Source organism: Pongo pygmaeus, chromosome 4 (genome assembly GCF_028885625.2).
Source record: "Pongo pygmaeus isolate AG05252 chromosome 4, NHGRI_mPonPyg2-v2.0_pri, whole genome shotgun sequence".
Lineage (NCBI taxonomy): Eukaryota > Metazoa > Chordata > Mammalia > Primates > Hominidae > Pongo > Pongo pygmaeus.
The window spans coordinates 21,599,812-21,617,379 of record NC_072377.2 but is presented as its reverse complement, the minus strand read 5'-3'; the positions used below and the strand labels follow the sequence as shown (position 1 = coordinate 21,617,379).

Sequence of the window (17,568 nt, the reverse complement as noted above, 5' to 3'; positions counted from 1 at the left end):
GTCCTGAATGGCATTGCCTAGGTTTTCTTCTAGGGTTTTTATGGTTTTAAGTCTAACATTTAAGTCTTTAATCCATCTTGAATTAATTTTTCTATAAGGTGAAGGAAGGGATCCAGTTTCAGCTTTCTACATATGGCTAGCCAGTACCATTTATTAAATAGGGAATCCTTTTCCCATTTCTTGTTTTTGTCAGGTTTGTCAAAGATCAGATGGTTGTAGATGTTTAGCGTTATTTCTGAGCCTCTGTTCCATTCCATTGGTCTATATCTCTGTTTTGGTACCAGTAAAATGCTGTTTTGGTTACTGTAGCCTTGTAGTTTAGTTTGAAGTCAGGTAGCATGATGCCTCCAGCTTTGTTCTTTTTGCTTAGGATTGGCTTGGCAATATGGGCTCTTTTTTTGATTCCATATGAACTTTAAAGTAGTTTTTTCCAATTCTGTGAAGAATGTCTTTGGTAGCTTGATGGGGATGGCATTGAATCTATAAATTACCTTGGGCAGTATGGCCATTTTCACGATATTGATTCTTCCTACCCATGAGCATGGAATGTTCTTCCATTTGTTTGTGTTCTCTTTTATTTCGTTGAGCAGTGGTTTGTAGTTTTCCTTGAAGAGGTCCTTCACATCCCTTGTAAGTTGGATTCCTAGGTATTTTATTCTCTTTGCAGCAATTGTGAATGGGAGTTCACTCATGATTTGGCTCTCTGATTGTCTGTTATTGGTGTATACAAATGCTTGTGATTTTTGTACATTGATTTTGTATCCTGAGACTTTGCTGAAGTTGCTCATCAGCTTAAGGAGATTTTGGGCTGAGATGATGGGGTTTTCTAAACATACAATCATATCATCTGCAAACAGGGACAATTTGACTTCCTCTTTTCCTAACAGAATACTCTTTATTTCTTTCTCTTGCCTGATTGCCCTGGCCAGAACTTCCAACACTATGTTGAATAGGAGTGGTGAGAGAGGGCATCACTGTCTTGTGCTAGTTTTCAAAGGGAATGCTTCCAGTTTTTGCCCATTCAGTATGATACTGGCTGTGAGTTTGTCATAAATAGCTCTTATTATTTTGAGATATGTTCCATCAATACCTAGTTTATTGAGAGTTTTTAGCATGAAGGGCTACTGAATTTTGCTGAAGGCCTTTTCTGTATCTATTGAGATAATCATGTGGTTTTTGTCTTTGGTTCTCTTTATGTGATGGATTACATTTATTGATTTGCATATGTTGAACCAGTCTTGCATCCCATGGATGAAGCCAACTTGATCTTGGTGGATAAGCTTTTTGATGTGCTGCTAAACTCGGTTTGCCAGTAAATTTTTGTTAAATGTACTAAATGCATTTTTTACCTAAAATATTTTCAACTTATGAGTATATCCAGATCTATCATAACATATCTTGGCCTGTGGTTATCAGGATGTAACTCATTATAAGTCGAGGTACATTTGTATTATATCCCATGTACACACACACACACACACACACACACAGACTTAATCTGTTTACAGAAATAAAAGGAATAAAATACCATTTGTATTATACACCAAAACTAGCCATCTTGACAGATACTTCATTCTGAAAAATAACAGTTTATAGCTACTTTACAGATTAGTACAAGAATTTGGTGATTCTGTTTCAGAGATTTGATTTCACATTTCAATAAGTAGGCCGCTCCCTCTGCTAAGCCTGGGAAGGTAATTCTTTTGAAAAATTATCTGTGCTGTAAAATTACATGTCATATTGGGAAAAGGACAATCGCAAACAGTAGTCACACATAAAATCAAGCAACACAGATATCCTTTTCACATACAGTGAAGACCTTTGTCAATGTTGAGATTACACAGAAAAACAGAATGGGGGACAAGTGTCTCTGACACACAGAAAGAAAATCCCTTGAAGAAGAACTCAGCTGACACAATCAAAACATACACAAAACTGAAAGAAACAAGGTGAGTGCTTTTCATATTAGTTCAGCTGTCAAGAAAGTGTAAAATAAACCTAACATTTTTTTACTAAGTGAGGATTTTCTTTTTTGAAACATCATCATTTATATTTATCCAGTTTGCAACTTCATCAGCTGAATCTCAGGATGTGTTCCATGACACTGAAGGACAATTAAATCATATCCATGCCAATACATGAGAAGCTGACAGGAGAACATGGTGGCACTTGAATTAATGTCTATCATTAGATAGAATTTCTGATCACATAATTTAAGTTGTAGTTTTCCATACAATTTAATCAAGATAAGCACTTATTATGTTAGTGATATAGTTTGACTCTGTGTCCCCACACAAATCTCATGTTGAATCGTAATCCCCACGTGTCAGGGGAGGGGTCTGGTAGGAGGTGATTGGATCATGGGGGGTGGATTTCCCATACTGTTCTCATGACAGTCAGTGAGTTCTCACAAGATCTGATGGTTTAAAAGTGTGTGGAACTTCCCCCCAGCTCTTCTCTCTACTGACACCATGTAAAGAAGGCGCCTGCTCCCCCTTTAACTTCTGCCATGATTGTTAGTTTCCTGAGGCCTCCCAGTCATGCTTCCTGTTAAGCTTGCAGAACTGTGAGTCAATTAAACCTCTTTTCCTCATAAATTACCCGGTAGTTCTTTATAGCAGTTTGAGAAGAGATAAATACAGAAAATTGGTACCAGAGAAGTGGGGCATTGCTATAAAGATGCCTGAAAATATGGAAGTAACTTTGGAACTGGGTAACAGGCAGAGGTAGGAAACAGTCTGGAGGACTCAGAAGAAGACAGGGAGATGTGGGAAAGTTTAAATCTTCCTAGAGACCTGTTGAATGGTTGTGAGCAAAATGCTGATAATGATTTGGATAATGAAGTCCAGGCTAAGGGGGTCTCAGATGGAGATGAGGAACTCATTAAGAACTGAAGAAAAAGTTACCCTTGCTATGCTTTAGCAAAGAGACTGATAGCATTTTGACCCAGCCCCAGAGTTCTGTGTAATGTTGAACTTGAGAGAGTTGATTTAGGGTATCTGGTGAAATAAATTTCTAAGCAACAGACCTTCCAACATGTGGCCTGGCTGCTTCTAAAAGTTTATGCTCATGTCCATGAAGAAAGAGATGGCTTGAAACTAAAACTTATATTTAAAAGGAAAGCAGAGCATAAAAGTTTGGAAAATTTGCAGCCTAACCATATAGTAAAAAAGAAAAACCCACGCTCTTGGGAGAAATTCAAGCAAAAATTTGCATAAGTAAAGAGGAGCCAAATGTTAATAGCAAAGACAATGTGGAATATGTCTCCAGTACATTTCAGAGACCTTTGAGGCAGCCCCTCCCAATGTAAGCCTGGAGGCCTAGGAGGGAGAAATTGTTTAGTGGGCTGGGCCCAGGACCCTGCTGCTCTGGGCAGCCTCGGGACATGGTGCCCAGCGTTCCAGCTGCTCAGCTCCAACTGTGGCTAAAGGGTCCAAGGCACTACTCAGGCCATTGCTTCAGAGAATACAAGCCTCAAGCCTTGGTGGCGTCCACATGAGGTTGGGCCTGTGGTTGAGCAGAAGGGAAGAGTTGAGGTTTGGGAACCTCTATCTAGATTTCAGAGGATGTATGGAAATGCCTGGATGTCTAGGCAAAAGTCTGCTGCAGAAATGGAGCCCTTATGGAGAACCTCTACTAGGGCAGTGCAGAGGGAAAATGTGGGGTTGGAGCCCCCACACAGAGTCCCCACTGGGGCACTCCCTACTGGAGCTTTGAGAAGAGGGTCATAGTGCTTCAGACCCCAGAATGGTAGATCCACTGACAGCTTGCACAGTGTGCCTGGAAAAGCCACAGGCACTCAATCCTAGCCTGTGAAAGCAGTTGTGGGGGCTGTGCCTTGCAGAGCCACAGAGGCAGAGCTGTCAAAGCTCATGGGAGCCCAGATATTGCATCAGTATGCTCTGGACGTGAGAGATGAGGTCAAAGAAGATTGTTTCAGAGCCTTAAGATTTAATGGCTGCCTTGTTGGGTTTTGGACTTGCATGGGGCCTGTAGACCCTTTGTTTTGGCTAATTTCTCCCTTATGGAATTGGAGCGTTTACCTGATCCCTGTACCCCCATTGTATCTTTAAATTAACTAACTTGTTTTTGATTTTACAGGCTTATAGGCAGAAGGGATTTGCCTTGTCTCAGATGAAACTCTGGACATGGACTTTTGAGTTAATGCTGGAATAAGTTAAGACTTTCAGTCTGTTGGGAAGGCATGATTGGTTTTGAAATGTGAGAAGGACATGATACTTGGGAAGAGCCAGAGGAGGAATAATATGGCTTGGCTCTCTGTCCCCACCCAAATCTCATCTCAAATTTTAATCCCCTCATGTCAAGAGAGGGGCCTGGGTGGAGGTGACTGGATCACGGGAGCAGATTTCCACATGCTGTTCTCATGATAGTGAGTGAGTTCCAAGAGATCTGATGGTTTAAAAGTGTGTGGCACTTCCCTCCTTGTGCTCTCTCTCTCCTGGTGCCATGTCAAGAAGAACCTTGTTTCCCCTTTGCCTTCCACCATGATTTTCTGAGTTTCCTGAGTCCTCCCATTCATGCTTCCTGTAAAGCCTGAAGAACTATGAATCAATTAAATCTCTTTTCTTCATAAATTACTCAGTCTCAAGTCATTCTTTATATCATTGTGAAAACTGACTAATACGGTTAGCAATTTTAAAGAACATTTGTGATTTTGAGAATCAGGCACTTTTTTTAATAATCGGACTGCTTATCATTGTTTAACTCCTTGCAACTTATAGTTAATGCCTAAAACTTTGATGACTTTCATTACATTTCAATGGCTCTGTTCCCTTATAGCAAACTACCTTTTTCACTGTACTTACTGTAACTACAATGCATTTATTTTCAGCCCAAATAGTATTCAGTAATAAGCATTTCTTCCCACATAAGAATAAGTTATATTCCTATTCACTATATTCTAGAATTTCTATTTTCCTTCCACAGTGCCAGCTAAAATTAAAGTGGAATAATCTATTGCGGACCTGTGTATTTAATGTTTGTTTTCTTATTATATTATAAACACTGTAAAGGAAGGAAATTCTTGCCTCTTGTTTATACTTTTATCTCCATTATAGAAAAACTCTGCACTATTTTCTTACTGCTGCTGTAGCAAATTACTACAAAGTTAGTGGTTTAAAATAGCACAAATATAGTGTCAAACAATTGTCTTTGTCAGATGTCTGACATGCATCTTATGAGGCTAAAATCAAAGAGTGAGAACTGTTGTGTTCCTTTCTGAAGGTTTTAGGGGAGAATCAGTTTCCTTGACTTTTCCAGCCTCTAAGGGCTGTCCTGATTTGTTAGCTTGTGGTCTCTTTCATTTGTTCAAACCAGAAATGCTGTATCTCTCTGACCATTCTTTTGAAATCATATCACCTTATGTTTCTAGCCAAGAATGTTTCCCTATTTTAAACCCATTTGATTACACAGAACTCAAAAGAACAGTTTTTCATCTTACCATCCTTAACATTATAATACTTGCAAAGCCCCTTTTACCAGATAAAGTTAACATATTCACAGGTTCCAGAAATCACGACATCATTTTGTTTGTTTGTTTGCTTTGTAAACCATTATTTTGCCTACTATACTGTCTTAATTGGAGGAAGCAACTTCTTCGAATAGGTGAATTAATTTCAAATTGATAATGTGGTGATTCTGAATGAACATTAAAGAAATCAACTAGTACACCAAACATTACTTTACTGAGCTAAACAAATATTAACTGACTATATAAAATTCATTACACATTTGGAGATAGAAAGAATTTTGTACTTTTTAATAAGACTTTTTAAATTTTTTGCAATCCTTTTTCTTATTTAAAAAATCAGTATTGTATTAGTACCCACATTATAAGTTTGTTCTAAGAATCAAATGAGATAAATATTTCAAACACCTATCATAGTATCAAGTTCATATCGTAAGCCATAAATATCAGATGACTTATTATTGTCAGAATGTAGTCAAAATCAACATAAAATTACATTAACACTTGGTTTACTGTATTATAATGCTAGCTTTGTGTCATATCTATCTAGAGAGTACACTGAATGGCCCAAGCAGAAGGTGATTTCTTGCTTACATATCAGTTTACCATAAGTAATTTTGGCTAAAGATGCATCTTTCCTGCAAAAAATAATTCAAGTTAATGAAGGATCCACTATTATCAAATTGTATCTTCCCAGATTACTTTGTGTATATCACCATTCCAGAAGACAAAAGACTACTCATGAAATATAATTTGCACACTTCTTTATATATGAAAAACTCACTTCTCTTCACTCTGTAAACAACTTAAAGTTTTGCCCAGTTACTGCCTACAACTTAGAGTTCAGGATGTTTCATGACATGCAGTTCTCTCCCTGAGGCCACTATATGACTTAACAAGGACTAGTGTCCTATAAAGTCAAAAGACAAATTATCTGTAAAATCTAAGTTACCATGGTGAAGCTCCTATCAGAAGACAAAGAAGTCTGCATAGCACTGACAAAAATATTTCTGAGCAGTACAAATATTTATTTGATGAAACCATAAACATGTCCTGTGGAAGTAACTTTAAGGTCCATTGTCCCTGTGGCTCATAGATTTACTTTCTGAGGTAATTTACATTTTCTCTTATTCTCCATGCCTCCATCTTAAATTAGAACAATGAGTGTTTTCACAGCATAACTAATCAATTGCACTGATTAGTGCAATTTGGGATGCTTGAGGATATTTTAAGCCTGAATTTTTTTTTCACAATAGGCTTATTATACCTTTACCAAGTAGTTATGTGGAAAACATTCATTTATTTATTGGATCTAGTTTATAACCAAACATATAGTTCTTTCCTAGGTATAATTCTAAAGTCTGCCTCATTTCCTTGTTTTTTCTCCTCCCCAACACACATATGCTTCTCTGACTGTAAAGATGACCACTTTAAGGTCATTTGAAATCATAGACTTGAAAGAGAAAACAACTTCTCTGATTAGTTCTTTGCTTCAGGGCTGGGTTCCTTGTTTTTTATGAACACAGTAGGATTTAATTTCTGAGCAGCCTTTTCAACCTAATCAGAAAAACGTGAGCTTTTCTGTCACTGTATAATTCCACCATTACTAGACTTTTTGTTTACAAGTGGTTTCCAACCAGGAATGATTTTGTTTCCATAGAACACTTGTCAGTGTCTGGAGACATTTTGAATTATAATGATTAGGTGGTGATGCTACTGGTATGTAGTGGTATAGCCTAGAGATACTATTAATATCCCACAATGCAAAGAATAACCTCCCACCAAATGCAGGAATATCAGGCATAAAATGTCAATAATGCTAAGGCTTAGCAATTCAACTCTATCCACTTTCTTTCCACTCTAAAGACAGGATTTTTCTCTTTTTTTTTTTTTTTTTTTTTGGCCTGTGTTTATCTATTTCTTGGATTATGGAACAGAACAAACATGAACATATTACCTTTTGCCTTTCCTCATTTCCCACACTCTTTCCTAGAGGTAATATTAAGCTTCCAATTAATTTTAGATGGTAGTTTCAATAATTTTTTTTCACTGGGTATTACAAGTCTTCATTTCAACCCTCTGAGTTTGGTTTACTTGTCCATTTAATACTAATTTAGTGGATATGTTTTAGGTGCTGTTATTGCAGATCCAACCCAAGCTGGTGATTTCTGTATTAATTGGAATAGTGCTAGTTGCTTTGACAACTACACTCAACAACATATAATATCTTAAACAGAATAGAAGTTTCATTCATATAAACCGTTTTTTTTTTTTAAGATAGGAAAAGCATTGCTCCTTTATGTCCACATTCAAGAACATAGGCTACTAAGGTATTTAATCTGTAGTATGTTGCTTCCAAGACTACTGTAGAATTGGCCATTCCAGTCAAGCATACTGAAAAACGTATATAGAAGAGTGCATGTTGGGATTTTGGAGACTAAATTGGATATAAAATACGTTATTTCTACTAATTTTCCACTATTTTGACTTTAATCCCATGCCCTAATATAAAGTATATAAGAATGAGAAATATAGTTTATGTATCTATCAAAATAGAACATAAATGTTTGTGAACATTTGAATCTGTCAGCTTCTCTTGCTCACGTGCCTGTAGTCCCAGCTACTCGGGATGCTGAGGCAGGAGAATCGCTTGAACCCGGGAGGTGGAGGTTGTAGTGAGCTGAGTGTAGTGAGGGAGGTGGAGGTGTAGTGAGCTGCACTCCAGCCTGGGCAACAGAGCGAGACTCCACCTCAAAAAAAAAAAAAAAGAAGAAGAAAAAGAAGTGACTCAACTGATTGATGTGTAAAACCTCATTGTAAAATAATGTTCTATAAATGAGACATTAATACAGTTAAATTTTTGGATTAAAAAAGTCTGCCACTTTGTGAATATGTTTTATTTAGGCTTGATTTAGTTAATTTTCTTTTTTCTTTTTCTTTTTTTTTTTTTTTGAGGAATTTCACTCTTGTTGACCAGGCTGTAGCACAGTGGCAGGATCTCGGTTCTCTGCATCCTCCACCCACCCAGGTTCAAGTGATTCTCCTGCCTTAGCCTCCTGAGTAGCTGGGATTACAGGCACCCACCACCACATCCAGCTAATTTTTTGTGTTTTTAGTACACATGGGGTTTCACCATGTTGGCCAGGCTGGTCTCGAACTTCAGACCTCAGGTGATCCGCCCACCTTGGCCTCGCAAAGTGCTGGGATTACAGGCATGAGCCACCGCACCCAGCCAGTTAATTTTTCTATTAACTAAGACCTAATTAAGATTGAGGCAGAAGAAATGGGTCCTTGGGATTTGAAAATTAGTATTCAATTTGGAAGTTTAATTTGCAGCATAGATTGTTTGTTATTAAATTACTAGATATAATATCACAAAGGCGGAAAGAAAGGTTGCTTAGTTAAAGATCTAAGTTACTAGTCATGGGTGTCAGATATAGAGAATGATTGAAGGTTATTAGAGTCACACACCAGATGAGTAAATTGTTGTTTTCAAGGAAGAGGTTACATAAAGGTAAGAGGAGTAATATTTTAGCATTTTTGTTAATTAAAAATTTATAAAGTTATTTATATTTCAAGGAAATTACTCTCAGTAATTTTATGGGTAAAATGACAAATTCCAAGTTTAATTTTCACATGTAACACCCTCCTTGAGCACTTATTTTTATAAAGCTATTAGTCTATTTTGGTCTCAGTTTACCTTTAAAGAGATTTTAAAATTTTCTGAAAGAAGTTGAGATCTGGAAGCGTAGCTGTTATATTTTTCAATTTTTAATTACATATTTAATTATCCTTTGATTACTTAAGGTTATTCTCAAAATTGAAGAGATAGCTGGGATCACACTGTGTAAGATTTTACTCCTGAATGTAATATTCAAAAATGTTACAAAGTCTATCAAAGATGTTTTCATTCTGTGACAATAGATGGTCAATTTGACATGGTCAGGAAGCACCACCCCCACTGAGAGATACCAAATTATGGAGTAAACCACCGTAATTTATGCAGATCTTGAGAGAGAAAATGCTGAGTGGATGGAGAGGCAGCAATGAAGCTGAGTTGAAGAGGGAGGAAGCCTGTGCAGGGAACCCAAACACTACAGCTAGTTCCTGGCCCAGAATGGCTCCTAGGAAAGGGCCTCTGCCTGAGAGAGACCTGTGGCCTAGAATACCTAACACAAGAAACACAGTGATTGCAGGACACTCCCCCAGGGCCCAGGAGCAGATCTGGTGATGGAGGCATCTCTCCCACCCCCAATACAGAGCACACCTGCAAACAAAAGGAAGTATAAAACAGCCACACCACTGGGTATTAGGCTAGCCACTGGCCATTATGCTTAAGCACCATGCATTGGATCACAGCCCAAACTACAACATCAAAATTTATCCTGCTACATATACACCCGTGAAACCAAACACAAGAATTACTCATACATAAAAATCCTGGACAGAGAAAGCCCTGGCCCTTTGAAAGCATCCAGAAACAAAACCAATTGCCTATACTCAACATACACTACAGTTAAAGTAACACTAACCCTACCAGAAGAGAAAAAATCAGTGCAAGAACTCTGGCAATTCAAAAAGCTAGAGTGTCCTCTTACCTCAAAATTAGCCCACTAGCTACCAAACAATGGTTCTTAATCAGTCTAAAATAATTGAAACAGACATAGAATACAGAACATCGATGGCAGGGAAGCTCATGAACATTAAGGAGAAAGTTGAAACCCAATCCAAGTAATCCAGTAAAGCAATCTAAGTAAGCGCTGAAAGATGAAATTGCCGTTTTAAAAAATAGCCAAACTGAATTTCTAGAGCAGAAAAAATTCAGTATAAGAATCTTTTAATACAATAAGAAATATTAACAGAAGGTAGGCCAAGCTAAGGAAAGAATCTCAGAGCTCAAAGACTGGTTCGTTGAATCAACTGAGTCAGAAGAAAATTTTAAAAAAGAATTAAAAAAAGAAAATGAACCAAAGCTTTAAGAAATACGGAATTATATAAAGAGACCAAATCTATGACTCATTGTCATTCCTAGAAGAGAAAGAAAGAGAAAAGGCAACTTCGAAAATAGAGTTGAGAATAGAGTCTATGAAAATTTTCCTAACCTCGCTAGAGAGAGTGACATGTAAATCCAAAAAATACAGCAAACCCAGCTAGGTACTATACAAGGTGACTATCCTTAAGGCACATAGTCATCATATTCACCAAAGTAAATACAAAAGAAAAAAAAATCTTAAAGGCAGCTAGAGAGAAAGGTCATGTTTTCATACAGCAAGAACTCCACTAGGTTAGTAGTAAATATCTCAGCAAAAACCTTACAAGCCAGAAGAGATTAAGGGCCTATGTCCAACATCATTAATGAAAATAAATTCCAGGCAAGAATTTTATATTTCACTAAACTAAACTTCCTAAGTGAAGAAGAAACAAATTTCTTCTCATATAAGCAAATATTTAGGGAATCAATTTCAACTTGACCAGCCTTATGAAAGGTCCTTAAGGGAGTGCTATACATTGAGTAAAAAGAATGACACCTGCTACCACAAAAACTCACTTAAGTACATAGCTCTCAGGCACTATAAAGTATCTACACAATCAAGTCTACATAAAAACCAGCTACAAACATGATGATAGGATCAAAATCTCATGTATCAACATTAACCATAAATGTAAATAGGCTAAACACCCCACTTAAACGACGTACAATGCCAAACTGGATAAAAATGCAAGACTCACCATCTGTAGTCTTCAAGAGACTCATCTCATATGTAATGACAGCCACTGGCCCAAAATAAGGGGATGGAGAAAATCTGCCATGCAAATGATAACAAAAAAGCAGGAGTAACTATTCTTATATCAGATAAAACAGACTTTAATAAAAATTAAAAAGAACAATTGAAGAATGAAGAGCATTATGTCATGAGAAAGTATATGATCAAACAAAAATACTTAAGTACCCTAAATATAAATGCACCCAACATGGAGCACCCAAATTCATAAAACAAGTTCTTTTCAGACTACAAAAAGACAGACGACCACCCAATAATTGTAGGAGACTTCAACACCCCAGCTGGCAGCGTTAGATCATCAAAGCAGATAACTAACAAAGAAACTGTGTACTTAAACTTCACACTTGACCATTTGGACCTAACAGACATCTACAGAACACTCCACTCAATAATCACAGAATATACATTCTTCTCATCTGCACAGGGAACATATTCTAACATTGACCACACGCTTGGTCATAAAGCAAGTCTGGATATATTTTAAAAAATGAAATCATATCAAGCACACTCTTAGACCTCAATATAATCAAAATATAAATAAATATCAACATCTCTCAAAACTACACAAATAGATGAAAATTAAACAACTTTCTCCTGAATAAATTCTGTGTGAAAATCAAAATTAAGGGAGAAATTTTAAAAAAGTGAAATTAATGAAAATGGGAACACAAATTACCAAAATCTCTGGGATGCAGCTAAATCAGTGTTAAGAGGAACGTTTAAATGCCTTTATCATAAAGTTAGAAATATTTCAAATTAACAATCTAACACTACACCTAAAGGAACTAGGGAAAAAAAAAAAAAAAAGAACAACCCTACATCAATGCTAGGAATGAAAAGAAACAACTAAAATAGAGAAGATCTGAATGAAATTGAGATGCAAAAATCCATACAAAAGATTAATGAAACCAAGAGTTGATTTAAAAAAAGAGATTGATAGACCTTTAGTTAGATAAACAAAGGAAAAAAAAGAGAAGATCTAAATATATAAATCAGAATGACAAAAACGACATTAAAAATGGTCCCACAGACATACAAAATAATCCTCAGAGAATACTAGGAATAACTCTAGACACAAAAATTAGAAAATCTGGAGGAAATGGATAAATTTCTGAAAACAGGCAATCCTCCAAGATTGAATCAGGAAGATATTTAAATACTGAAGAGACCAATATGAAGCTCTGAAATTGAATAAGTAATAAAAAATCTACTAAGTCAAAAAGCCCTGGACTATATGGATTCACAGCAAAATTCCACCAGAAGTATAAAGAAGAACTAGTACAATTCCACTGAAACTATTCCAAAAAAGTTAAAGAGACTGTACTCCTTCCTAACTCATTCTGTGAAGCCAGAATCAGCTTAATACCAAAACGTGGCAGAGATGCAAAAAAAAAAGAACATTCAGGTGACCATTGTTGATGAACATAGACTCAAAAATTCTCAACAAAGTACTAGCAAACTGAATCCATCAGCAGCATATCAAAAAATTAACCTACTATGACGATACAGGCTTTATTCCTGGGATGCATGGCTGGTTCAACATATGCAAATCAATAAATGTGATTCACCAGATAAACAGAATTAAATCAAAAACCATATGATCATCTCAATGGATGCCGGAAAAGCTTTCAATTAAATCCAGTGTCCCTTCATGAAAAACAAAACAAAACAAAAAAAACCCTCAACAGTTAAGGCTTCAAATAAGCATACTTCAAAATAAAAAAAGAGCTATCTACAACAAACCCACAGCCAATATAATACTGAATGGGCAAAAGCTGAAAGCATTCTCCTTTAGAAATGAAACAAGCCAAGGACATCTACTCTTACCACTCCTATTCAACATAGTACCAGAAATCCTAGCCAGAGCAATCTCGCAACAGAAAAAGAGAAAAGCACCCAAATAGGAAGTAAAGATTAAGGCAAACTATCTGTCTTCACCCAGCAATATCATTCTATACCTAAAAAACCTTAAAGACTTCAACAAAAGTCTACGAGAAATGATAAAGGATTTTAGCAAGGTTTCAGGATACAAAATCAATGTACAACAATTAGTAGCATTTCTATACAACAACAACATCCAGGTTGAGAGTTAAATTAAGAACACAATCATATTTACAACACCTAGGACGAAAATAAAATCCCTGCAAATACGACTAACCTAAGATGTGAAAGATCTCCACAAGGAGAATTACAAAACACAGCTGAAATCTGAAGCTGGATGCAGTGGTTCACGCCTTTGGGAGGCCGAGGCAGGTATATCGCTTGAACCCAGGAGTTTGAGACCAGCCTGGGCAACACAGTGGAACCTCATCTGCACACATTTTTTTTTTTTTTAAATAGCGAGGCATGGTGGCACATGCCTGTAGTCCTAACTACCCTGACGGCTTGAGCCCAGGAGTTCAAGCCTGCAGTGAGCTATAATAACTCCACTGCATTCCAGCCTGGGTGAAAGGGTGAGACCCTGACTCAAAAAAGGAAGGAAATAAGAAAAGGAAGAAAGGATGGAAGGAAGGAAGGAAGGGAGAGAGGGAGGAAGGAAGGAAATTTTCATAACACAAATAAATGGAATAACATTCCATGTTTACAGATTAAAAGAATCAATATTGTTAAAATGGCCATACTGCCCAAAGCAATTTGTAGATTCAAGGCTATCTCCATGAAACTACCAACAACATTCTTCACAGAATTAGAAAAAACTATTCTAAATTTATATGGAACACCCCCAAAAGCCAGAATGGCCAAAGCAATTCTGAGCAAAAATAATAAAGCCAGAGAGGCATCATACTACCCAATTTCCAGCTATACTATAAGTGTACACTAACCATGATACTGTTACAAAAGCAGACACTAAAGCCAATGGAACAGAATAGAACACTCAAAAATAAACCTGCACACTTATCACCATCTGATCTTGGACAAGGCCAACAAAAACAAACAATGGGGAAAAGGCAGCCTATTCAATAAATGGTGCTAGGATAATTCGCTAGCCATAAGCAGAAGAGTGAAACTGGATGCTTACCTTCCACCATATACACAAATTAATTCAAGATGGATTAAAGGTTAAAATGTAAGACTTCAAATTATGAAAACTCTAAAACAAAACCTAGGAAATATTTTTCTCGACATTGGCCTTGGCAAATAATTTTTGGCTAAGTTTCTAAAAACAACTGCAACAAAAACGACATTGACCAGTGGGAGTCAATCAAACTAAAAAGCTTCTGCACAGCAACAGAAACTATCCACAGAGTAAACAGACAACTTACAGAATGGGAGAAAATATTTGCAAACTATGCATCTGATAAAGATCTAATATAACAAATCCATAAGGAAGAAAAAATGACAAGCATAAAACAACCCCAGTTAAAAAGGGCAAAGCTAATACAGGAGCAGAAAATCAAACTCCCTCCGCATCTTCTCACTTATAAGTGGGAGCTGAACAATGGGAACACATGGACACAGAGAGGGGAACAACACACAATGGGGAACAACACACAACACACACTATAATTTTCTGTAGGGGGATGGGGAGAGGGAGAGCATCAGAAAAAATACCTAATGCATGCTGGGCTTAATACCTAGGTGATGGGTTGATAGGTGCAGCAAACCACCACCGCACACATTTATCTATGTAACAAACCTGCGCATCCTGCACATGTACCCCAGAACTTAAAATTAAAATTTAAATCAAGAAAAGGCAAAGGACATGAACAGATATTTTCTCAAAAGAAGACACTCAAGCATATGAAAAAACACTCATCCTCACTAATCATCAAATAAATGCAAGCGAAAACCACAGTAAGATGCCATCTCACATCAGTCACAACAGCTATAATTAAAAAGTCAAAAAATTAGATGTTGGCCAGGCTGCAGAGTGAAGGGAATGCTTATACACTACTGTTGGTGGAAATGTAAACTGGTTCAGGCACTGTGGAAAGTATTTTGGAGATTTCTCTAAGAACTTAAAACAGAGATACCCTTCGACCCAGCATTCCCATTACTGGGTATATATTCAAAGGAAAATAAATTATTCTACCAGAAAAATTTATATGCACTCGTATGTTCATCAGCATGTTATTCACAATAGCATAGACATGGAATGAACCTAGGTGCCCATCAAAGGTGGATTGGATAAAGAAAATGTGGTACATATACACTATGGAATACTATGCCTCCATAAAAAAGTATGAAATTATGTCCTTTGCAGCAACATGGATGGAGCTAAGGACATAATCCTAAGCAAATTAGTGCTGGAAAAGAAAACCAGATACCACACATTCTCACTTATAAGTGGAAGCTAAACACTGAGCACACAAGAACATTAACATGGGAACAAGACATGCTGCAAGATATGGGGGTGGGTGAGAGAGGGGAGCACAGGCTGAATAACTACCTACTGGGTACTATCCTCACTACCAGGGTGCACCGTACAAAAGTAACATATCTGCATATACACTATCTGTGTCTCAAAAAAATTGAAATTATAAAAACCAAGAAAATATGTTTCTAATGAATGTAGACTTTATTTGATGGACTGGATTAGAATATAATATTTTTTTTAAGGGGAAAGGCATTGGGGGATGCACAATGTCTACAGGTTTCTAAATCTCTCTGGTTTTTCACCTAATTCATAGTCTCTTATGTCACTCTCATAGTTTTCATATTGTGCCTTTCCACCTCTTTTTTTTAACAAGTAAAATTCCTCATAGCATATAAAAAAACAATTTCATAAAAAACTCATATTATAGATCAGGGACCTGTGGATTATATGCTATTAGAACTATACAAAATATCTCTATATAGTTTTCTGTATCTTTGGAATATCTTCAGGTGAAGCTGCAGACCTTCTTGGTGAGTGTTACAGCTCTGCACAGAGCCAAACAGTGAGCAGCAGCAAGATTTATTGCAAAGAGCAAAAGAACAACGCTTCCACAGTGTGGAAGGGGACCCTAGCATGTTGCTGCTGCTAGCTCAGGCAGCCGCTTTTATTCCCTTATCTGACCCCACCCACATCCTGCTGATTGGTCCATTTTATAGAGAGCTGATTGGTCTGTTTACAATCCTTTAGGGAAACACAAAAGTTCTCCAAGTCCCCACTAGATTAGCTAGACACAGAGCACTGATTGGTGCGTTCACAAACCTTGAGCTAGACACAGCATGCTGATTGGTGCATTTACAATCCTCCAGCTAGATGTAAAAGTTCTCCAAGTACCCACCTGACTCAGGAGCCCAGCTGGCTTTGCCTAGTGCATCCCGGCCGGGGGCGGAGCGGCCCGCCAGTCTCTGGCGCGCTCCCGCACTCCTCAGCCCTTGGGCGGTTGACGGGACAGGGTGCCGCGTAGCAGGGGGTGGCGCCCGTCCCCTCGGAGTGGCGCGCGGGAGCCCGCGGTTGGGGGGCAGGGGGCAGCGGACAGGGGGCGGGGAGCAGGGTGAGGGCTCCAGCATGGCAGGCTGCAGGTCCCGAGCCCTGCCCCCTTGCCCCGCGGGGAGGTGGCTGAGGCCCAGCGAAAATTCGAGCGCGGCGCCGGCGGGCCATCACTGTTGGGGGACCCAGTGCACCCTCTACAGCTGCTGGCCCGGGTGCTAAGCCCCTCACTGCCCAGGGCCGGCGGCGCAAGCCGGCCGCTCGGAGTGTGGGACCCGCCGAGCCCGCGCCCACCCGGAAGTCGCGCTGGACCTGCGAGCACCGCAGGCAGCCTCGGTTCCCGCCCGCGCCTCTCCCTCCACACCTCCCCGCCAGCAGAGGGAGCCAGCTCAGGCCTCAGCCAGCACAGAGAGGGGCACCCACAGTGCAGCTGCGGGCTGAAGGGCTCATCAATCGCGGCCAGAGTGGGCTGAGGCCGAGGAGGCGCCGAGAGCCAGCGAGGGATGCCAGCAAGCTGTCACCTCTCAGAAATACAGGAAGAACATCAATAATCTTCGAAGTTATAAAGTAGGTTTTTATCAAGAATGAAACATAAATGATCAAAGAATTCCTTATAAAAACTTTTTATTTCTAGGACTCAAAACATAAATACAAAATTTGAGAGTCCACCAAAAAAAATTAGATGCCAGATTTCACTATAATTATCAGGCAAGCGCCCAAACGGGTTGTTTACGGCGCCTCGGGGAAACTTTCTGTTTCGTGTTAAGGATCGTGAACCATAATGTTTAGAAAACCATGGGCTGATGCTTTCAGAACCTCTATGATTGTTGTCTCTGGCACTGCGTCCAATAGACTAGCATGTTGATTAGGGAAGCTAAATTCAATAAAATACTACAGGTGGGGTCACCACCTTGAGGGGTTATGTTAGAAGAGTA

The 17,568-nt window shown here is 38.3% G+C and overlaps 1 long non-coding RNA gene across 1 annotated transcript in view; it reads right to left on the bottom strand.

Annotated features, from left to right (window-relative positions):
• LOC129037350 (uncharacterized) overlaps nucleotides 1–16,988 on the bottom strand; it is a 205,261-nt gene extending 188,273 nt beyond the window's left edge. The window contains exon 1 of the long non-coding RNA XR_008502776.1: nucleotides 16,485–16,988. This is a non-coding gene — a long non-coding RNA (uncharacterized LOC129037350). The remainder of the gene's footprint in view (nucleotides 1–16,484) is intronic.
• Between the last annotated feature and the right edge of the window lie 580 nt (nucleotides 16,989–17,568).